Genomic DNA, 22,545 nt, shown 5'->3' with positions numbered 1-22,545 from the left:
ATTGTTGGGGCATGTCACGGCAGTAGTCTTATAGTAGAGGGCATACTACAGCCACTTGTCAAGCAATTGACCTTCGTAGCACTCTCGTTCCGTTGCATCAGCTTCCTGAAGTCCTTGGAGGGTCTTTTTCGGTACCTGTGAAACAAGAGTTGTACACAGGCTGGCGGCCACAGTTGGCACGGGGGCTGTGTCTCAGGTGGTGCTTAGAGTTTCCTTGTCATTACAGAAGTAATTGCTCATTTATCAATTCATTCTTTCCAACAACGTAGGCATCTGTCCGTGATGGCGAATAGTACCATTGCAGTTTGAATTTACATGTCCCCAAACTTAACAAACCAACCGAAGTTGTTTTGACTTGTTATCTGATGAAAGTGGAGTGGAGAGTATAACTGCTTGCCAAGCAGTTGACCCGTGTTCGATTCCCGGCCAATGCATTCAGACGATTCGAACTGGGGAAAGCTTTCAAATGTACTTTGCCATCTCTACGTCTGCTCAGAGTGCTTTGTCAAGCTTAACAAACTCTTCAACCATGAAATCATATCTTGTATCTGATGGGCATCACAAGTTTACCAAGCGAGTGGGGAAGGTGAGATTCCCCAGTGCCGTACCACAGAAAAAAAACAGGCCTCCCTCAAACTCAATCCAAGAATCCACGGACGGCCAGCACCTTCCACATCGCCAAATGCTCCAAGCCTGTTGACAAAAACATTTTGTCCGGCAACTGACCATACAATTCCTTGTCTTCCATATCATCCGTGGATGAATCAGCCCATGTCATTTGATGACAAATGGAACTCCTTTTTGCTGCTCAAAGGATTATTAAGCACACATCAAAGTATCAAAAAAACTTGATCATTCTTTTAGTTTTTAAAACTGCCAAGCCACAATGGTTCTAGAGCTGCTGGGAAGAGTTTATTGAGCCTTTCTCTAAAGAGAATGACTAAATCTGCTGGTTGTAAAGTATTAACACAAATTCAGTGATGCGCATAGGATGACTACTTCCATACCAACGTCCTGTTAAATCTGTGACAGGGCTTGATTAAATTGACATTGCAGTCTTGTCATTGGAAAACAACAACACACGCGTCTTAGGTTTACACTAGTTAGTCAGAGTTTCAAAACTCTCATTCCCTGACTGGGAATCGAACCCAGGCCGCGGCGGTGAGAGCGCCGAATCCTAGCCACTAGACCATCAGGGACCCGAACGCCTAGTCAACAGTACCGATTGCAAATCTGCAGTAAACTCTTCCTAACTGACAAAAAAATTGGCATTGTGCATTGCATTGAATACGTGCTGAAGTTGGGAACATTTTAGTCTTAAATGAAAGTAATTCTGTGCATCTGGAGAATAAATCCAAGCAAGCACAAGTTTCACGCTTTTGACTTCTCTCTTACTTCAGGGAGAAATAGAAAGATTCCTGAGTAAGAGCGAGTGTGTCATAACCCTGCAAGAAAATAAGTGGATAGATGACAAAAGAAATAAAACACTCCTGACCTACGTCACAACAGTGGAAACACCAAATCCTAGCCACCAGACCACCAGGGAGCCTTTGATTTTTGTGAACTATGGGTGTTGTCTCTTGTGCCTCGTTGTCCATTTTGCAGGGGGCTATGTGTAGTCAAAGGGACGAGGTATGTACAGACACCCTTTAAAAGAATGATCTTAGGTGAGCAATATATGGAACGGATCAGTGATGGAAAAGGGACATCTGACTTTAAGGAATTGAACCGAAGCATTTAAAACTCCCAAATAGCTTTTTATGCCTGCTGAAATTGTTGGGGCATGTCACGGCAGTAGTCTTATAGTAGAGGGCATACTACAGCCACTTGTCAAGCAATTGACCTTCGTAGCACTCTCGTTCCGTTGCATCAGCTTCCTGAAGTCCTTGGAGGGTCTTTTTCGGTACCTGTGAAACAAGAGTTGTACACAGGCTGGCGGCCACAGTTGGCACGGGGGCTGTGTCTCAGGTGGTGCTTAGAGTTTCCTTGTCATTACAGAAGTAATTGCTCATTTATCAATTCATTCTTTCCAACAACGTAGGCATCTGTCCGTGATGGCGAATAGTACCATTGCAGTTTGAATTTACATGTCCCCAAACTTAACAAACCAACCGAAGTTGTTTTGACTTGTTATCTGATGAAAGTGGAGTGGAGAGTATAACTGCTTGCCAAGCAGTTGACCCGTGTTCGATTCCCGGCCAATGCATTCAGACGATTCGAACTGGGGAAAGCTTTCAAATGTACTTTGCCATCTCTACGTCTGCTCAGAGTGCTTTGTCAAGCTTAACAAACTCTTCAACCATGAAATCATATCTTGTATCTGATGGGCATCACAAGTTTACCAAGCGAGTGGGGAAGGTGAGATTCCCCAGTGCCGTACCACAGAAAAAAAACAGGCCTCCCTCAAACTCAATCCAAGAATCCACGGACGGCCAGCACCTTCCACATCGCCAAATGCTCCAAGCCTGTTGACAAAAACATTTTGTCCGGCAACTGACCATACAATTCCTTGTCTTCCATATCATCCGTGGATGAATCAGCCCATGTCATTTGATGACAAATGGAACTCCTTTTTGCTGCTCAAAGGATTATTAAGCACACATCAAAGTATCAAAAAAACTTGATCATTCTTTTAGTTTTTAAAACTGCCAAGCCACAATGGTTCTAGAGCTGCTGGGAAGAGTTTATTGAGCCTTTCTCTAAAGAGAATGACTAAATCTGCTGGTTGTAAAGTATTAACACAAATTCAGTGATGCGCATAGGATGACTACTTCCATACCAACGTCCTGTTAAATCTGTGACAGGGCTTGATTAAATTGACATTGCAGTCTTGTCATTGGAAAACAACAACACACGCGTCTTAGGTTTACACTAGTTAGTCAGAGTTTCAAAACTCTCATTCCCTGACTGGGAATCGAACCCAGGCCGCGGCGGTGAGAGCGCCGAATCCTAGCCACTAGACCATCAGGGACCCGAACGCCTAGTCAACAGTACCGATTGCAAATCTGCAGTAAACTCTTCCTAACTGACAAAAAAATTGGCATTGTGCATTGCATTGAATACGTGCTGAAGTTGGGAACATTTTAGTCTTAAATGAAAGTAATTCTGTGCATCTGGAGAATAAATCCAAGCAAGCACAAGTTTCACGCTTTTGACTTCTCTCTTATTTCAGGGAGAAATAGAAAGATTCCTGAGTAAGAGCGAGTGTGTCATAACCCAGCAAGAAAATAAGTGGATAGATGACAAAAGAAATAAAACACTCCTGACCTACGTCACAACAGTGGAAACACCAAATCCTAGCCACCAGACCACCAGGGAGCCTTTGATTTTTGTGAACTATGGGTGTTGTCTCTTGTGCCTCGTTGTCCATTTTGCAGGGGGCTATGTGTAGTCAAAGGGACGAGGTATGTACAGACACCCTTTAAAAGAATGATCTTAGGTGAGCAATATATGGAACGGATCAGTGATGGAAAAGGGACATCTGACTTTAAGGAATTGAACCGAAGCATTTAAAACTCCCAAATAGCTTTTTATGCCTGCTGAAATTGTTGGGGCATGTCACGGCAGTAGTCTTATAGTGGAGGGCATACTACAGCCACTTGTCAAGCAATTGACCTTCATAGCACTCTCGTTCCGTTGCGTCAGCTTCCTGAAGTCCTTGGAGGGTCTTTTTCGGTACCTGTGAAACAAGAGTTGTACACAGGCTGGCGGCCACAGTTGGCACGGGGGCTGTGTCTCAGGTGGTGCTTAGAGTTTCCTTGTCATTACAGAAGTAATTGCTCATTTATCAATTCATTCTTTCCAACAACGTAGGCATCTGTCCGTGATGGCGAATAGTACCATTGCAGTTTGAATTTACATGTCCCCAAACTTAACAAACCAACCGAAGTTGTTTTGACTTGTTGTCTGATGAAAGTCTCTGTCAGGGCATTGGTGCTATAGTGGAGAGCATAACTGCTTGCCAAGCAGTTGACCCGTGTTCGATTCCCGGCCAATGCATTCAGACGATTCGAACTGGGGAAAGCTTTCAAATGTACTTTGCCATCTCTACGTCTGCTCAGAGTGCTTTGTCAAGCTTAACAACCTCTTCAACCACTCTTCAACCAACTCTCTTGTATCTGATGGGCATCACAAGTTTACCAAGCGAGTGGGGAAGGTGAGATTCCCCAGTGCCGTACCACAGAAAAAAAACAGGCCTCCCTCAAACTCAATCCAAGAATCCACGGACGGCCAGCACCTTCATATCGCCAAATGCTCCAAGCCTGTTGACAAAAACATTTTGTCCGGCAACTGACCATACAATTCCTTGTCTTCCATATCATCCGTGGATGAATCAGCCCATGTCATTTGATGACAAATGGAACTCCTTTTTGCTGCTCAAAGGATTATTAAGCACACATCAAAGTATCAAAAAAACTTGATCATTCTTTTAGTTTTTAAAACTGCCAAGCCACAATGGTTCTAGAGCTGCTGGGAAGAGTTTATTGAGCCTTTCTCTAAAGAGAATGACTAAATCTGCTGGTTGTAAAGTATTAACACAAATTCAGTGATGCGCATAGGATGACTACTTCCATACCAACGTCCTGTTAAATCTGTGACAGGGCTTGATTAAATTGACATTGCAGTCTTGTCATTGGAAAACAACAACACACGCGTCTTAGGTTTACACTAGTTAGTCAGAGTTTCAAAACTCTCATTCCCTGACTGGGAATCGAACCCAGGCCGCGGCGGTGAGAGCGCCGAATCCTAGCCACTAGACCATCAGGGACCCGAATGCCTAGTCAACAGTACCGATTGCAAATCTGCAGTAAACTCTTCCTAACTGACAAAAAAATTGGCATTGTGCATTGCATTGAATACGTGCTGAAGTTGGGAACATTTTAGTCTTAAATGAAAGTAATTCTGTGCATCTGGAGAATAAATCCAAGCAAGCACAAGTTTCACGCTTTTGACTTCTCTCTTATTTCAGGGAGAAATAGAAAGATTCCTGAGTAAGAGCGAATGTGTCATAACCCTGCAAGAAAATAAGTGGATAGATGACAAAAGAAATAAAACACTCCTGACCTACGTCACAACAGTGGAAACACCAAATCCTAGCCACCAGACCACCAGGGAGCCTTTGATTTTTGTGAACTATGGGTGTTGTCTCTTGTGCCTCGTTGTCCATTTTGCAGGGGCCTATGTGTAGTCAAAGGGACGAGGTATGTACAGACACCCTTTAAAAGAATGATCTTAGGTGAGCAATATATGGAACGGATCAGTGATGGAAAAGGGACATCTGACTTTAAGGAATTGAACCGAAGCATTTAAAACTCCCAAATAGCTTTTTATGCCTGCTGAAATTGTTGGGGCATGTCACGGCAGTAGTCTTATAGTGGAGGGCATACTACAGCCACTTGTCAAGCAATTGACCTTCATAGCACTCTCGTTCCGTTGCGTCAGCTTCCTGAAGTCCTTGGAGGGTCTTTTTCGGTACCTGTGAAACAAGAGTTGTACACAGGCTGGCGGCCACAGTTGGCACGGGGGCTGTGTCTCAGGTGGTGCTTAGAGTTTCCTTGTCATTACAGAAGTAATTGCTCATTTATCAATTCATTCTTTCCAACAACGTAGGCATCTGTCCGTGATGGCGGATAGTACCATTGCAGTTTGAATTTACATGTCCCCAAACTTAACAAACCAACCGAAGTTGTTTTGACTTGTTGTCTGATGAAAGTCTCTGTCAGGGCATTGGTGCTATAGTGGAGAGCATAACTGCTTGCCAAGCAGTTGACCCGTGTTCGATTCCCGGCCAATGCATTCAGACGATTCGAACTGGGGAAAGCTTTCAAATGTACTTTGCCATCTCTACGTCTGCTCAGAGTGCTTTGTCAAGCTTAACAACCTCTTCAACCATGAAATCATATCTTGTATCTGATGGGCATCACAAGTTTACCAAGCGAGTGGGGAAGATGAGATTCCCCAGTGCCGTACCACAGAAAAAAAACAGGCCTCCCTCAAACTCAATCCAAGAATCCACGGACGGCCAGCACCTTCCACATCGCCAAATGCTCCAAGCCCGTTGACAAAAACATTTTGTCCGGCAACTGACCATACAATTCCTTGTCTTCCATATCATCCGTGGATGAATCAGCCCATGTCATTTGATGACAAATGGAACTCCTTTTTGCTGCTCAAAGGATTATTAAGCACACATCAAAGTATCAAAAAAACTTGATCATTCTTTTAGTTTTTAAAACTGCCAAGCCACAATGGTTCTAGAGCTGCTGGGAAGAGTTTATTGAGCCTTTCTCTAAAGAGAATGACTAAATCTGCTGGTTGTAAAGTATTAACACAAATTCAGTGATGCGCATAGGATGACTACTTCCATACCAACGTCCTGTTAAATCTGTGACAGGGCTTGATTAAATTGACATTGCAGTCTTGTCATTGGAAAACAACAACACACGCGTCTTAGGTTTACACTAGTTAGTCAGAGTTTCAAAACTCTCATTCCCTGACTGGGAATCGAACCCAGGCCGCGGCGGTGAGAGCGCCGAATCCTAGCCACTAGACCATCAGGGACCCGAACGCCTAGTCAACAGTACCGATTGCAAATCTGCAGTAAACTCTTCCTAACTGACAAAAAAATTGGCATTGTGCATTGCATTGAATACGTGCTGAAGTTGGGAACATTTTAGTCTTAAATGAAAGTAATTCTGTGCATCTGGAGAATAAATCCAAGCAAGCACAAGTTTCACGCTTTTGACTTCTCTCTTATTTCAGGGAGAAATAGAAAGATTCCTGAGTAAGAGCGAGTGTGTCATAACCCAGCAAGAAAATAAGTGGATAGATGACAAAAGAAATAAAACACTCCTGACCTACGTCACAACAGTGGAAACACCAAATCCTAGCCACCAGACCACCAGGGAGCCTTTGATTTTTGTGAACTATGGGTGTTGTCTCTTGTGCCTCGTTGTCCATTTTGCAGGGGGCTATGTGTAGTCAAAGGGACGAGGTATGTACAGACACCCTTTAAAAGAATGATCTTAGGTGAGCAATATATGGAACGGATCAGTGATGGAAAAGGGACATCTGACTTTAAGGAATTGAACCGAAGCATTTAAAACTCCCAAATAGCTTTTTATGCCTGCTGAAATTGTTGGGGCATGTCACGGCAGTAGTCTTATAGTGGAGGGCATACTACAGCCACTTGTCAAGCAATTGACCTTCATAGCACTCTCGTTCCGTTGCGTCAGCTTCCTGAAGTCCTTGGAGGGTCTTTTTCGGTACCTGTGAAACAAGAGTTGTACACAGGCTGGCGGCCACAGTTGGCACGGGGGCTGTGTCTCAGGTGGTGCTTAGAGTTTCCTTGTCATTACAGAAGTAATTGCTCATTTATCAATTCATTCTTTCCAACAACGTAGGCATCTGTCCGTGATGGCGAATAGTACCATTGCAGTTTGAATTTACATGTCCCCAAACTTAACAAACCAACCGAAGTTGTTTTGACTTGTTGTCTGATGAAAGTCTCTGTCAGGGCATTGGTGCTATAGTGGAGAGCATAACTGCTTGCCAAGCAGTTGACCCGTGTTCTATTCCCGGCCAATGCATTCAGACGATTCGAACTGGGGAAAGCTTTCAAATGTACTTTGCCATCTCTACGTCTGCTCAGAGTGCTTTGTCAAGCTTAACAAACTCTTCAACCATGAAATCATATCGTGTATCTGATGGGCATCACAAGTTTACCAAGCGAGTGGGGAAGATGAGATTCCCCAGTGCCGTACCACAGAAAAAAAACAGGCCTCCCTCAAACTCAATCCAAGAATCCACGGACGGCCAGCACCTTCCACATCGCCAAATGCTCCAAGCCCGTTGACAAAAACATTTTGTCCGGCAACTGACCATACAATTCCTTGTCTTCCATATCATCCGTGGATGAATCAGCCCATGTCATTTGATGACAAATGGAACTCCTTTTTGCTGCTCAAAGGATTATTAAGCACACATCAAAGTATCAAAAAAACTTGATCATTCTTTTAGTTTTTAAAACTGCCAAGCCACAATGGTTCTAGAGCTGCTGGGAAGAGTTTATTGAGCCTTTCTCTAAAGAGAATGACTAAATCTGCTGGTTGTAAAGTATTAACACAAATTCAGTGATGCGCATAGGATGACTACTTCCATACCAACGTCCTGTTAAATCTGTGACAGGGCTTGATTAAATTGACATTGCAGTCTTGTCATTGGAAAACAACAACACACGCGTCTTAGGTTTACACTAGTTAGTCAGAGTTTCAAAACTCTAATTCCCTGACTGGGAATCGAACCCAGGCCGCGGCGGTGAGAGCGCCGAATCCTAGCCACTAGACCATCAGGGACCCGAACGCCTAGTCAACAGTACCGATTGCAAATCTGCAGTAAACTCTTCCTAACTGACAAAAAAATTGGCATTGTGCATTGCATTGAATACGTGCTGAAGTTGGGAACATTTTAGTCTTAAATGAAAGTAATTCTGTGCATCTGGAGAATAAATCCAAGCAAGCACAAGTTTCACGCTTTTGACTTCTCTCTTATTTCAGGGAGAAATAGAAAGATTCCTGAGTAAGAGCGAGTGTGTCATAACCCAGCAAGAAAATAAGTGGATAGATGACAAAAGAAATAAAACACTCCTGACCTACGTCACAACAGTGGAAACACCAAATCCTAGCCACCAGACCACCAGGGAGCCTTTGATTTTTGTGAACTATGGGTGTTGTCTCTTGTGCCTCGTTGTCCATTTTGCAGGGGGCTATGTGTAGTCAAAGGGACGAGGTATGTACAGACACCCTTTAAAAGAATGATCTTAGGTGAGCAATATATGGAACGGATCAGTGATGGAAAAGGGACATCTGACTTTAAGGAATTGAACCGAAGCATTTAAAACTCCCAAATAGCTTTTTATGCCTGCTGAAATTGTTGGGGCATGTCACGGCAGTAGTCTTATAGTGGAGGGCATACTACAGCCACTTGTCAAGCAATTGACCTTCATAGCACTCTCGTTCCGTTGCGTCAGCTTCCTGAAGTCCTTGGAGGGTCTTTTTCGGTACCTGTGAAACAAGAGTTGTACACAGGCTGGCGGCCACAGTTGGCACGGGGGCTGTGTCTCAGGTGGTGCTTAGAGTTTCCTTGTCATTACAGAAGTAATTGCTCATTTATCAATTCATTCTTTCCAACAACGTAGGCATCTGTCCGTGATGGCGAATAGTACCATTGCAGTTTGAATTTACATGTCCCCAAACTTAACAAACCAACCGAAGTTGTTTTGACTTGTTGTCTGATGAAAGTCTCTGTCAGGGCATTGGTGCTATAGTGGAGAGCATAACTGCTTGCCAAGCAGTTGACCCGTGTTCGATTCCCGGCCAATGCATTCAGACGATTCAAACTGGGGAAAGCTTTCAAATGTACTTTGCCATCTCTACGTCTGCTCAGAGTGCTTTGTCAAGCTTAACAACCTCTTCAACCATGAAATCATATCTTGTATCTGATGGGCATCACAAGTTTACCAAGCGAGTGGGGAAGATGAGATTCCCCAGTGCCGTACCACAGAAAAAAAACAGGCCTCCCTCAAACTCAATCCAAGAATCCACGGACGGCCAGCACCTTCCACATCGCCAAATGCTCCAAGCCCGTTGACAAAAACATTTTGTCCGGCAACTGACCATACAATTCCTTGTCTTCCATATCATCCGTGGATGAATCAGCCCATGTCATTTGATGACAAATGGAACTCCTTTTTGCTGCTCAAAGGATTATTAAGCACACATCAAAGTATCAAAAAAACTTGATCATTCTTTTAGTTTTTAAAACTGCCAAGCCACAATGGTTCTAGAGCTGCTGGGAAGAGTTTATTGAGCCTTTCTCTAAAGAGAATGACTAAATCTGCTGGTTGTAAAGTATTAACACAAATTCAGTGATGCGCATAGGATGACTACTTCCATACCAACGTCCTGTTAAATCTGTGACAGGGCTTGATTAAATTGACATTGCAGTCTTGTCATTGGAAAACAACAACACACGCGTCTTAGGTTTACACTAGTTAGTCAGAGTTTCAAAACTCTCATTCCCTGACTGGGAATCGAACCCAGGCCGCGGTGGTGAGAGCGCCGAATCCTAGCCACTAGACCATCAGGGACCCGAACGCCTAGTCAACAGTACCGATTGCAAATCTGCAGTAAACTCTTCCTAACTGACAAAAAAATTGGCATTGTGCATTGCATTGAATACGTGCTGAAGTTGGGAACATTTTAGTCTTAAATGAAAGTAATTCTGTGCATCTGGAGAATAAATCCAAGCAAGCACAAGTTTCACGCTTTTGACTTCTCTCTTATTTCAGGGAGAAATAGAAAGATTCCTGAGTAAGAGCGAGTGTGTCATAACCCAGCAAGAAAATAAGTGGATAGATGACAAAAGAAATAAAACACTCCTGACCTACGTCACAACAGTGGAAACACCAAATCCTAGCCACCAGACCACCAGGGAGCCTTTGATTTTTGTGAACTATGGGTGTTGTCTCTTGTGCCTCGTTGTCCATTTTGCAGGGGGCTATGTGTAGTCAAAGGGACGAGGTATGTACAGACACCCTTTAAAAGAATGATCTTAGGTGAGCAATATATGGAACGGATCAGTGATGGAAAAGGGACATCTGACTTTAAGGAATTGAACCGAAGCATTTAAAACTCCCAAATAGCTTTTTATGCCTGCTGAAATTGTTGGGGCATGTCACGGCAGTAGTCTTATAGTGGAGGGCATACTACAGCCACTTGTCAAGCAATTGACCTTCGTAGCACTCTCGTTCCGTTGCGTCAGCTTCCTGAAGTCCTTGGAGGGTCTTTTTCGGTACCTGTGAAACAAGAGTTGTACACAGGCTGGCGGCCACAGTTGGCACGGGGGCTGTGTCTCAGGTGGTGCTTAGAGTTTCCTTGTCATTACAGAAGTAATTGCTCATTTATCAATTCATTCTTTCCAACAACGTAGGCATCTGTCCGTGATGGCGAATAGTACCATTGCAGTTTGAATTTACATGTCCCCAAACTTAACAAACCAACCGAAGTTGTTTTGACTTGTTGTCTGATGAAAGTCTCTGTCAGGGCATTGGTGCTATAGTGGAGAGCATAACTGCTTGCCAAGCAGTTGACCCGTGTTCGATTCCCGGCCAATGCATTCAGACGATTCGAACTGGGGAAAGCTTTCAAATCTACTTTGCCATCTCTACGTCTGCTCAGAGTGCTTTGTCAAGCTTAAAAACCTCTTCAACCACTCTTCAACCAACTCTCTTGTATCTGATGGGCATCACAAGTTTACCAAGCGAGTGGGGAAGATGAGATTCCCCAGTGCCGTACCAAAGAAAAAAAACAGGCCTCCCTCAAACTCAATCCAAGAATCCACGGACGGCCAGCACCTTCCACATCGCCAAATGCTCCAAGCCCGTTGACAAAAACATTTTGTCCGGCAACTGACCATACAATTCCTTGTCTTCCATATCATCCGTGGATGAATCAGCCCATGTCATTTGATGACAAATGGAACTCCTTTTTGCTGCTCAAAGGATTATTAAGCACACATCAAAGTATCAAAAAAACTTGATCATTCTTTTAGTTTTTAAAACTGCCAAGCCACAATGGTTCTAGAGCTGCTGGGAAGAGTTTATTGAGCCTTTCTCTAAAGAGAATGACTAAATCTGCTGGTTGTAAAGTATTAACACAAATTCAGTGATGCGCATAGGATGACTACTTCCATACCAACGTCCTGTTAAATCTGTGACAGGGCTTGATTAAATTGACATTGCAGTCTTGTCATTGGAAAACAACAACACACGCGTCTTAGGTTTACACTAGTTAGTCAGAGTTTCAAAACTCTCATTCCCTGACTAGGAATCGAACCCAGGCCGCGGCGGTGAGAGCGCCGAATCCTAGCCACTAGACCATCAGGGACCCGAACGCCTAGTCAACAGTACCGATTGCAAATCTGCAGTAAACTCTTCCTAACTGACAAAAAAATTGGCATTGTGCATTGCATTGAATACGTGCTGAAGTTGGGAACATTTTAGTCTTAAATTAAAGTAATTCTGTGCATCTGGAGAATAAATCCAAGCAAGCACAAGTTTCACGCTTTTGACTTCTCTCTTACTTCAGGGAGAAATAGAAAGATTCCTGAGTAAGAGCGAGTGTGTCATAACCCAGCAAGAAAATAAGTGGATAGATGACAAAAGAAATAAAACACTCCTGACCTACGTCACAACAGTGGAAACACCAAATCCTAGCCACCAGACCACCAGGGAGCCTTTGATTTTTGTGAACTATGGGTGTTGTCTCTTGTGCCTCGTTGTCCATTTTGCAGGGGGCTATGTGTAGTCAAACGGACGAGGTATGTACAGACACCCTTTAAAAGAATGATCTTAGGTGAGCAATATATGGAACGGATCAGTGATGGAAAAGGGACATCTGACTTTAAGGAATTGAACCGAAGCATTTAAAACTCCCAAATAGCTTTTTATGCCTGCTGAAATTGTTGGGGCATGTCACGGCAGTAGTCTTATAGTGGAGGGCATACTACAGCCACTTGTCAAGCAATTGACCTTCGTAGCACTCTCGTTCCGTTGCGTCAGCTTCCTGAAGTCCTTGGAGGGTCTTTTTCGGTACCTGTGAAACAAGAGTTGTACACAGGCTGGCGGCCACAGTTGGCACGGGGGCTGTGTCTCAGGTGGTGCTTAGAGTTTCCTTGTCATTACAGAAGTAATTGCTCATTTATCAATTCATTCTTTCCAACAACGTAGGCATCTGTCCGTGATGGCGAATAGTACCATTGCAGTTTGAATTTACATGTCCCCAAACTTAACAAACCAACCGAAGTTGTTTTGACTTGTTGTCTGATGAAAGTCTCTGTCAGGGCATTGGTGCTATAGTGGAGAGCATAACTGCTTGCCAAGCAGTTGACCCGTGTTCGATTCCCGGCCAATGTATTCAGACGATTCGAACTGGGGAAAGCTTTCAAATGTACTTTGCCATCTCTACGTCTGCTCAGAGTGCTTTGTCAAGCTTAACAAACTCTTCAACCATGAAATCATATCTTGTATCTGATGGGCATCACAAGTTTACCAAGCGAGTGGGGAAGATGAGATTCCCCAGTGCCGTACCACAGAAAAAAAACAGGCCTCCCTCAAACTCAATCCAAGAATCCACGGACGGCCAGCACCTTCCACATCGCCAAATGCTCCAAGCCCGTTGACAAAAACATTTTGTCCGGCAACTGACCATACAATTCCTCGTCTTCCATATCATCCGTGGATGAATCACCCCATGTCATTTGATGACAAATGGAATTCCTATTTGCTGCTCAAAGTGTTATTAAGCACACATCAAAGTATCAAAAAAACTTGATACTTGATACTCATTTATCAATTCATTCTTTCCAACAACGTAGGCATCTGTCCGTGATGGCGAATAGTACCATTGCAGTTTGAATTTACATGTCCCCAAACTTAACAAACCAACCGAAGTTGTTTTGACTTGTTGTCTGATGAAAGTCTCTGTCAGGGCATTGGTGCTATAGTGGAGAGCATAACTGCTTGCCAAGCAGTTGACCCGTGTTCGATTCCCGGCCAATGCATTCAGACGATTCGAACTGGGGAAAGCTTTCAAATCTACTTTGCCATCTCTACGTCTGCTCAGAGTGCTTTGTCAAGCTTGAAAACCTCTTCAACCACTCTTCAACCAACTCTCTTGTATCTGATGGGCATCACAAGTTTACCAAGCGAGTGGGGAAGATGAGATTCCCCAGTGCCGTACCAAAGAAAAAAAACAGGCCTCCCTCAAACTCAATCCAAGAATCCACGGACGGCCAGCACCTTCCACATCGCCAAATGCTCCAAGCCCGTTGACAAAAACATTTTGTCCGGCAACTGACCATACAATTCCTTGTCTTCCATATCATCCGTGGATGAATCAGCCCATGTCATTTGATGACAAATGGAACTCCTTTTTGCTGCTCAAAGGATTATTAAGCACACATCAAAGTATCAAAAAAACTTGATCATTCTTTTAGTTTTTAAAACTGCCAAGCCACAATGGTTCTAGAGCTGCTGGGAAGAGTTTATTGAGCCTTTCTCTAAAGAGAATGACTAAATCTGCTGGTTGTAAAGTATTAACACAAATTCAGTGATGCGCATAGGATGACTACTTCCATACCAACGTCCTGTTAAATCTGTGACAGGGCTTGATTAAATTGACATTGCAGTCTTGTCATTGGAAAACAACAACACACGCGTCTTAGGTTTACACTAGTTAGTCAGAGTTTCAAAACTCTCATTCCCTGACTAGGAATCGAACCCAGGCCGCGGCGGTGAGAGCGCCGAATCCTAGCCACTAGACCATCAGGGACCCGAACGCCTAGTCAACAGTACCGATTGCAAATCTGCAGTAAACTCTTCCTAACTGACAAAAAAATTGGCATTGTGCATTGCATTGAATACGTGCTGAAGTTGGGAACATTTTAGTCTTAAATTAAAGTAATTCTGTGCATCTGGAGAATAAATCCAAGCAAGCACAAGTTTCACGCTTTTGACTTCTCTCTTACTTCAGGGAGAAATAGAAAGATTCCTGAGTAAGAGCGAGTGTGTCATAACCCAGCAAGAAAATAAGTGGATAGATGACAAAAGAAATAAAACACTCCTGACCTACGTCACAACAGTGGAAACACCAAATCCTAGCCACCAGACCACCAGGGAGCCTTTGATTTTTGTGAACTATGGGTGTTGTCTCTTGTGCCTCGTTGTCCATTTTGCAGGGGGCTATGTGTAGTCAAACGGACGAGGTATGTACAGACACCCTTTAAAAGAATGATCTTAGGTGAGCAATATATGGAACGGATCAGTGATGGAAAAGGGACATCTGACTTTAAGGAATTGAACCGAAGCATTTAAAACTCCCAAATAGCTTTTTATGCCTGCTGAAATTGTTGGGGCATGTCACGGCAGTAGTCTTATAGTGGAGGGCATACTACAGCCACTTGTCAAGCAATTGACCTTCGTAGCACTCTCGTTCCGTTGCGTCAGCTTCCTGAAGTCCTTGGAGGGTCTTTTTCGGTACCTGTGAAACAAGAGTTGTACACAGGCTGGCGGCCACAGTTGGCACGGGGGCTGTGTCTCAGGTGGTGCTTAGAGTTTCCTTGTCATTACAGAAGTAATTGCTCATTTATCAATTCATTCTTTCCAACAACGTAGGCATCTGTCCGTGATGGCGAATAGTACCATTGCAGTTTGAATTTACATGTCCCCAAACTTAACAAACCAACCGAAGTTGTTTTGACTTGTTGTCTGATGAAAGTCTCTGTCAGGGCATTGGTGCTATAGTGGAGAGCATAACTGCTTGCCAAGCAGTTGACCCGTGTTCGATTCCCGGCCAATGCATTCAGACGATTCGAACTGGGGAAAGCTTTCAAATGTACTTTGCCATCTCTACGTCTGCTCAGAGTGCTTTGTCAAGCTTAACAAACTCTTCAACCATGAAATCATATCTTGTATCTGATGGGCATCACAAGTTTACCAAGCGAGTGGGGAAGATGAGATTCCCCAGTGCCGTACCACAGAAAAAAAACAGGCCTCCCTCAAACTCAATCCAAGAATCCACGGACGGCCAGCACCTTCCACATCGCCAAATGCTCCAAGCCCGTTGACAAAAACATTTTGTCCGGCAACTGACCATACAATTCCTCGTCTTCCATATCATCCGTGGATGAATCACCCCATGTCATTTGATGACAAATGGAATTCCTATTTGCTGCTCAAAGTGTTATTAAGCACACATCAAAGTATCAAAAAAACTTGATACTTGATACTCATTTATCAATTCATTCTTTCCAACAACGTAGGCATCTGTCCGTGATGGCGAATAGTACCATTGCAGTTTGAATTTACATGTCCCCAAACTTAACAAACCAACCGAAGTTGTTTTGACTTGTTGTCTGATGAAAGTCTCTGTCAGGGCATTGGTGCTATAGTGGAGAGCATAACTGCTTGCCAAGCAGTTGACCCGTGTTCGATTCCCGGCCAATGCATTCAGACAATTCGAACTGGGGAAAGCTTTCAAATCTACTTTGCCATCTCTACGTCTGCTCAGAGTGCTTTGTCAAGCTTAACAAACTCTTCAACCATGAAATCAAATCTTGTATCTGATGGGCATCACAAGTTTACCAAGCGAGTGGGGAAGATGAGATTCCCCAGTGCCGTACCAAAGAAAAAAAACAGGCCTCCCTCAAACTCAATCCAAGAATCCACGGACGGCCAGCACCTTCAACATTGCCAAATGCTCCAAGCCCGTTGACAAAAACATTTTGTCCGGCAACTGACCATACAATTCCTTGTCTTCCATATCATCCGTGGATGAATCAGCCCATGTCATTTGATGACAAATGGAACTCCTTTTTGCTGCTCAAAGGATTATTAAGCACACATCAAAGTATCAAAAAAACTTGATCATTCTTTTAGTTTTTAAAACTGCCAAGCCACAATGGTTCTAGAGCTGCTGGGAAGAGTTTATTGAGCCTTTCTCTAAAGAGAATGACTAAATCTGCTGGTTGTAAAGTATTAACACAAATTCAGTGATGCGCATAGGATGACTACTTCCATACCAACGTCCTGTTAAATCTGTGACAGGGCTTGATTAAATTGACATTGCAGTCTTGTCATTGGAAAACAACAACACACGCGTCTTAGGTTTACACTAGTTAGTCAGAGTTTCAAAACTATCATTCCCTGACTGGGAATCGAACCCAGGCCGCGGCGGTGAGAGCGCCGAATCCTAGCCACTAGACCATCAGGGACCCAAATGCCTAGTCAACAGTACCGATTGCAAATCTGCAGTAAACTCTTCCTAACTGACAAAAAAATTGGCATTGTGCATTGCATTGAATACGTGCTGAAGTTGGGAACATTTTAGTCTTAAATGAAAGTAATTCTGTGCATCTGGAGAATAAATCCAAGCAAGCACAAGTTTCACGCTTTTGACTTCTCTCTTATTTCAGGGAGAAATAGAAAGATTCCTGAGTAAGAGCGAGTGTGTCATAACCCAGCAAGAAAATAAGTGGATAGATGACAAAAGAAATAAAACACTCCTGACCTACGTCACAACAGTGGAAACACCAAATCCTAGCCACCAGACCACCAGGGAGCCTTTGATTTTTGTGAACTATGGGTGTTGTCTCTTGTGCCTCGTTGTCCATTTTGCAGGGGGCTATGTGTAGTCAAACGGACGAGGTATGTACAGACACCCTTTAAAAGAATGATCTTAGGTGAGCAATATATGGAACGGATCAGTGATGGAAAAGGGACATCTGACTTTAAGGAATTGAACCGAAGCATTTAAAACTCCCAAATAGCTTTTTATGCCTGCTGAAATTGTTGGGGCATGTCACGGCAGTAGTCTTATAGTAGAGGGCATACTACAGCCACTTGTCAAGCAATTGACCTTCGTAGCACTCTCGTTCCGTTGCATCAGCTTCCTGAAGTCCTTGGAGGGTCTTTTTCGGTACCTGTGAAACAAGAGTTGTACACAGGCTGGCGGCCACAGTTGGCACGGGGGCTGTGTCTCAGGTGGTGCTTAGAGTTTCCTTGTCATTACAGAAGTAATTGCTCATTTATCAATTCATTCTTTCCAACAACGTAGGCATCTGTCCGTGATGGCGAATAGTACCATTGCAGTTTGAATTTACATGTCCCCAAACTTAACAAACCAACCGAAGTTGTTTTGACTTGTTGTCTGATGAAAGTCTCTGTCAGGGCATTGGTGCTATAGTGGAGAGCATAACTGCTTGCCAAGCAGTTGACCCTTGTTCGATTCCTGGCAAATGCATTCAGACAATTCGAACTGGGGAAAGCTTTCAAATGTACTTTGCCATCTCTACGTCTGCTCAGAGTGCTTTGTCAAGCTTAACAAACTATTCAACCATGAAATCATATCTTGTATCTGATGGGCATCACAAGTTTACCAAGCGAGTGGGGAAGATGAGATTCCCCAGTGCCGTACCACAGAAAAAAAACAGGCCTCCCTCAAACTCAATCCAAGAATCCACGGACGGCCAGCACCTTCCACATCGCCAAATGCTCCAAGCCCGTTGACAAAAACATTTTGTCCGGCAACTGACCATACAATTCCTTGTCTTCCATATCATCCGTGGATGAATCAGGCCATGTCATTTGATGACAAATGGAATTCCTATTTGCTGCTCAAAGTGTTATTAAGCACACATCAAAGTATCAAAAAAACTTGATCATTCTTTTAGTTTTTAAAACTGCCAAGCCACAATGGTTCTAGAGCTGCTGGGAAGAGTTTATTGAGCCTTTCTCTAAAGAGAATGACTAAATCTGCTGGTTGTAAAGTATTAACACAAATTCAGTGATGCGCATAGGATGACTACTTCCATACCAACGTCCTGTTAAATCTGTGACAGGGCTTGATTAAATTGACATTGCAGTCTTGTCATTGGAAAACAACAACACACGCGTCTTAGGTTTACACTAGTTAGTCAGAGTTTCAAAACTCTCATTCCCTGACTGGGAATCGAACCCAGGCCGCGGCGGTGAGAGCGCCGAATCCTAGCCACTAGACCATCAGGGGACCCGAACGCCTAGTCAACAGTACCGATTGCAAATCTGCAGTAAACTCTTCCTAACTGACAAAAAAATTGGCATTGTGCATTGCATTGAATACGTGCTGAAGTTGGGAACATTTTAGTCTTAAATGAAAGTAATTCTGTGCATCTGGAGAATAAATCCAATCAAGCACAAGTTTCACGCTTTTGACTTCTCTCTTATTTCAGGGAGAAATAGAAAGATTCCTGAGTAAGAGCGAGTGTGTCATAACCCTGCAAGAAAATAAGTGGATAGATGACAAAAGAAATAAAACACTCCTGACCTACGTCACAACAGTGGAAACACCAAATCCTAGCCACCAGACCACCAGGGAGCCTTTGATTTTTGTGAACTATGGGTGTTGTCTCTTGTGCCTCGTTGTCCATTTTGCAGGGGGCTATGTGTAGTCAAACGGACGAGGTATGTACAGACACCCTTTAAAAGAATGATCTTAGGTGAGCAATATATGGAACGGATCAGTGATGGAAAAGGGACATCTGACTTTAAGGAATTGAACCGAAGCATTTAAAACTCCCAAATAGCTTTTTATGCCTGCTGAAATTGTTGGGGCATGTCACGGCAGTAGTCTTATAGTGGAGGGCATACTACAGCCACTTGTCAAGCAATTGACCTTCGTAGCACTCTCGTTCCGTTGCGTCAGCTTCCTGAAGTCCTTGGAGGGTCTTTTTCGGTACCTGTGAAACAAGAGTTGTACACAGGCTGGCGGCCACAGTTGGCACGGGGGCTGTGTCTCAGGTGGTGCTTAGAGTTTCCTTGTCATTACAGAAGTAATTGCTCATTTATCAATTCATTCTTTCCAACAACGTAGGCATCTGTCCGTGATGGCGAATAGTACCATTGCAGTTTGAATTTACATGTCCCCAAACTTAACAAACCAACCGAAGTTGTTTTGACTTGTTGTCTGATGAAAGTCTCTGTCAGGGCATTGGTGCTATAGTGGAGAGCATAACTGCTTGCCAAGCAGTTGACCCGTGTTCGATTCCCGGCCAATGCATTCAGACGATTCGAACTGGGGAAAGCTTTCAAATGTACTTTGCCATCTCTACGTCTGCTCAGAGTGCTTTGTCAAGCTTAACAAACTCTTCAACCATGAAATCATATCTTGTATCTGATGGGCATCACAAGTTTACCAAGCGAGTGGGGAAGATGAGATTCCCCAGTGCCGTACCAAAGAAAAAAAACAGGCCTCCCTCAAACTCAATCCAAGAATCCACGGACGGCCAGCACCTTCCACATCGCCAAATGCTCCAAGCCCGTTGACAAAAACATTTTGTCCGGCAACTGACCATACAATTCCTCGTCTTCCATATCATCCGTCCAAGATATTCATCCGTGGATGAATCACCCCATGTCATTTGATGACAAATGGAATTCCTATTTGCTGCTCAAAGTGTTATTAAGCAAACATCAAAGTATCAAAAAAACTTGATACTTGATACTCATTTATCAATTCATTCTTTCCAACAACGTAGGCATCTGTCCGTGATGGCGAATAGTACCATTGCAGTTTGAATTTACATGTCCCCAAACTTAACAAACCAACCGAAGTTGTTTTGACTTGTTGTCTGATGAAAGTCTCTGTCAGGGCATTAGTGCTATAGTGGAGAGCATAACTGCTTGCCAAGCAGTTGACCCGTGTTCGATTCCCGGCCAATGCATTCAGACGATTCGAACTGGGGAAAGCTTTCAAATCTACTTTGCCATCTCTACGTCTGCTCAGAGTGCTTTGTCAAGCTTAACAAACTCTTCAACCATGAAATCATATCTTGTATCTGATGGGCATAACAAGTTTACCAAGCGAGTGGGGAAGATGAGATTCCCCAGTGCCGTACCACAGAAAAACAACAGGCCTCCCTCAAACTCAATCCAAGAATCCACAGACGGCCAGCACCTTCCACATCGCCAAATGCTCCAAGCCCTTTGACAAAAACATTTTGTCCGGCAACTGACCATACAATTCCTTCTCTTCCATATCATCCGTGGATGAATCAGGCCATGTCATTTGATGACAAATGGAATTCCTATTTGCTGCTCAAAGTGTTATTAAGCACACATCAAAGTATCAAAAAAACTTGATCATTCTTTTAGTTTTTAAAACTGCCAAGCCACAATGGTTCTAGAGCTGCTGGGAAGAGTTTATTGAGCCTTTCTCTAAAGAGAATGACTAAATCTGCTGGTTGTAAAGTATTAACACAAATTCAGTGATGCGCATAGGATGACTACTTCCATACCAACGTCCTGTTAAATCTGTGACAGGGCTTGATTAAATTGACATTGCAGTCTTGTCATTGGAAAACAACAACACACGCGTCTTAGGTTTACACTAGTTAGTCAGAGTTTCAAAACTCTCATTCCCTGACTGGGAATCGAACCCAGGCCGCGGCGGTGAGAGCGCCGAATCCTAGCCACTAGACCATCAGGGACCCGAACGCCTAGTCAACAGTACCGATTGCAAATCTGCAGTAAACTCTTCCTAACTGACAAAAAAATTGGCATTGTGCATTGCATTGAATACGTGCTGAAGTTGGGAACATTTTAGTCTTAAATGAAAGTAATTCTGTGCATCTGGAGAATAAATCCAAGCAAGCACAAGTTTCACGCTTTTGACTTCTCTCTTACTTCAGGGAGAAATAGAAAGATTCCTGAGTAAGAGCGAGTGTGTCATAACCCTGCAAGAAAATAAGTGGATAGATGACAAAAGAAATAAAACACTCCTGACCTACGTCACAACAGTGGAAACACCAAATCCTAGCCACCAGACCACCAGGGAGCCTTTGATTTTTGTGAACTATGGGTGTTGTCTCTTGTGCCTCGTTGTCCATTTTGCAGGGGGCTATGTGTAGTCAAACGGACGAGGTATGTACAGACACCCTTTAAAAGAATGATCTTAGGTGAGCAATATATGGAACGGATCAGTGATGGAAAAGGGACATCTGACTTTAAGGAATTGAACCGAAGCATTTAAAACTCCCAAATAGCTTTTTATGCCTGCTGAAATTGTTGGGGCATGTCACGGCAGTAGTCTTATAGTAGAGGGCATACTACAGCCACTTGTCAAGCAATTGACCTTCGTAGCACTCTCGTTCCGTTGCATCAGCTTCCTGAAGTCCTTGGAGGGTCTTTTTTGGTACCTGTGAAACAAGAGTTGTACACAGGCTGGCGGCCACAGTTGGCACGGGGGCTGTGTCTCAGGTGGTGCTTAGAGTTTCCTTGTCATTACAGAAGTAATTGCTCATTTATCAATTCATTCTTTCCAACAACGTAGGCATCTGTCCGTGATGGCGAATAGTACCATTGCAGTTTGAATTTACATGTCCCCAAACTTAACAAACCAACCGAAGTTGTTTTGACTTGTTGTCTGATGAAAGTCTCTGTCAGGGCATTGGTGCTATAGTGGAGAGCATAACTGCTTGCCAAGCAGTTGACCCGTGTTCGATTCCCGGCCAATGCATTCAGACGATTCAAACTGGGGAAAGCTTTCAAATGTACTTTGCCATCTCTACGTCTGCTCAGAGTGCTTTGTCAAGCTTAACAAACTCTTCAACCATGAAATCAAATCTTGTATCTGATGGGCATCACAAGTTTACCAAGCGAGTGGGGAAGATGAGATTCCCCAGTGCCGTACCACAGAAAAAAAACAGGCCTCCCTCAAACTCAATCCAAGAATCCACGGACGGCCAGCACCTTCCACATCGCCAAATGCTCCAAGCCCGTTGACAAAAACATTTTGTCCGGCAACTGACCATACAATTCCTTGTCTTCCATATCATCCGTGGATGAATCAGCCCATGTCATTTGATGACAAATGGAATTCCTATTTGCTGCTCAAAGTGTTATTAAGCACACATCAAAGTATCAAAAAAACTTGATCATTCTTTTAGTTTTTA

At 43.5% G+C, this 22,545-nt stretch overlaps 11 non-coding genes across 11 annotated transcripts; all 11 read right to left on the bottom strand.

Annotated features, from left to right (window-relative positions):
• Window positions 1-1,127: 1,127 nt before the first annotated feature.
• On the bottom strand, window positions 1,128-1,199 carry trnae-cuc (transfer RNA glutamic acid (anticodon CUC)). Its single transcript has one exon. It is a non-coding gene; the product is annotated as a tRNA-Glu (tRNA).
• A 1,700-nt stretch (window positions 1,200-2,899) lies between these two features.
• Window positions 2,900-2,971, bottom strand: trnae-cuc (transfer RNA glutamic acid (anticodon CUC)). Its single transcript has one exon. It is a non-coding gene; the product is annotated as a tRNA-Glu (tRNA).
• A 1,725-nt stretch (window positions 2,972-4,696) lies between these two features.
• On the bottom strand, window positions 4,697-4,768 carry trnae-cuc (transfer RNA glutamic acid (anticodon CUC)). The gene has a single exon. It is a non-coding gene; the product is annotated as a tRNA-Glu (tRNA).
• Window positions 4,769-6,489: 1,721 nt separating this feature from the next.
• On the bottom strand, window positions 6,490-6,561 carry trnae-cuc (transfer RNA glutamic acid (anticodon CUC)). Its single transcript has one exon. It is a non-coding gene; the product is annotated as a tRNA-Glu (tRNA).
• A 1,721-nt stretch (window positions 6,562-8,282) lies between these two features.
• On the bottom strand, window positions 8,283-8,354 carry trnae-cuc (transfer RNA glutamic acid (anticodon CUC)). The gene has a single exon. It is a non-coding gene; the product is annotated as a tRNA-Glu (tRNA).
• A 1,721-nt stretch (window positions 8,355-10,075) lies between these two features.
• trnae-cuc (transfer RNA glutamic acid (anticodon CUC)) lies at window positions 10,076-10,147 on the bottom strand. The gene has a single exon. It is a non-coding gene; the product is annotated as a tRNA-Glu (tRNA).
• Window positions 10,148-11,873: 1,726 nt separating this feature from the next.
• On the bottom strand, window positions 11,874-11,945 carry trnae-cuc (transfer RNA glutamic acid (anticodon CUC)). The gene has a single exon. It is a non-coding gene; the product is annotated as a tRNA-Glu (tRNA).
• A 2,373-nt stretch (window positions 11,946-14,318) lies between these two features.
• trnae-cuc (transfer RNA glutamic acid (anticodon CUC)) lies at window positions 14,319-14,390 on the bottom strand. The gene has a single exon. It is a non-coding gene; the product is annotated as a tRNA-Glu (tRNA).
• A 2,368-nt stretch (window positions 14,391-16,758) lies between these two features.
• On the bottom strand, window positions 16,759-16,830 carry trnae-cuc (transfer RNA glutamic acid (anticodon CUC)). The gene has a single exon. It is a non-coding gene; the product is annotated as a tRNA-Glu (tRNA).
• A 1,721-nt stretch (window positions 16,831-18,551) lies between these two features.
• Window positions 18,552-18,624, bottom strand: trnae-cuc (transfer RNA glutamic acid (anticodon CUC)). Its single transcript has one exon. It is a non-coding gene; the product is annotated as a tRNA-Glu (tRNA).
• A 2,385-nt stretch (window positions 18,625-21,009) lies between these two features.
• trnae-cuc (transfer RNA glutamic acid (anticodon CUC)) lies at window positions 21,010-21,081 on the bottom strand. The gene has a single exon. It is a non-coding gene; the product is annotated as a tRNA-Glu (tRNA).
• Window positions 21,082-22,545: the final 1,464 nt, after the last annotated feature.

This window comes from Leuresthes tenuis, unplaced genomic scaffold (assembly GCF_036924035.1).
Source record: "Leuresthes tenuis unplaced genomic scaffold, fLeuTen1.0.hap1 SCAF_10, whole genome shotgun sequence".
Classification (NCBI taxonomy): Eukaryota; Metazoa; Chordata; class Actinopteri; order Atheriniformes; family Atherinopsidae; genus Leuresthes; species Leuresthes tenuis.
This window is presented reverse-complemented; position numbering and strand designations above follow the sequence as displayed.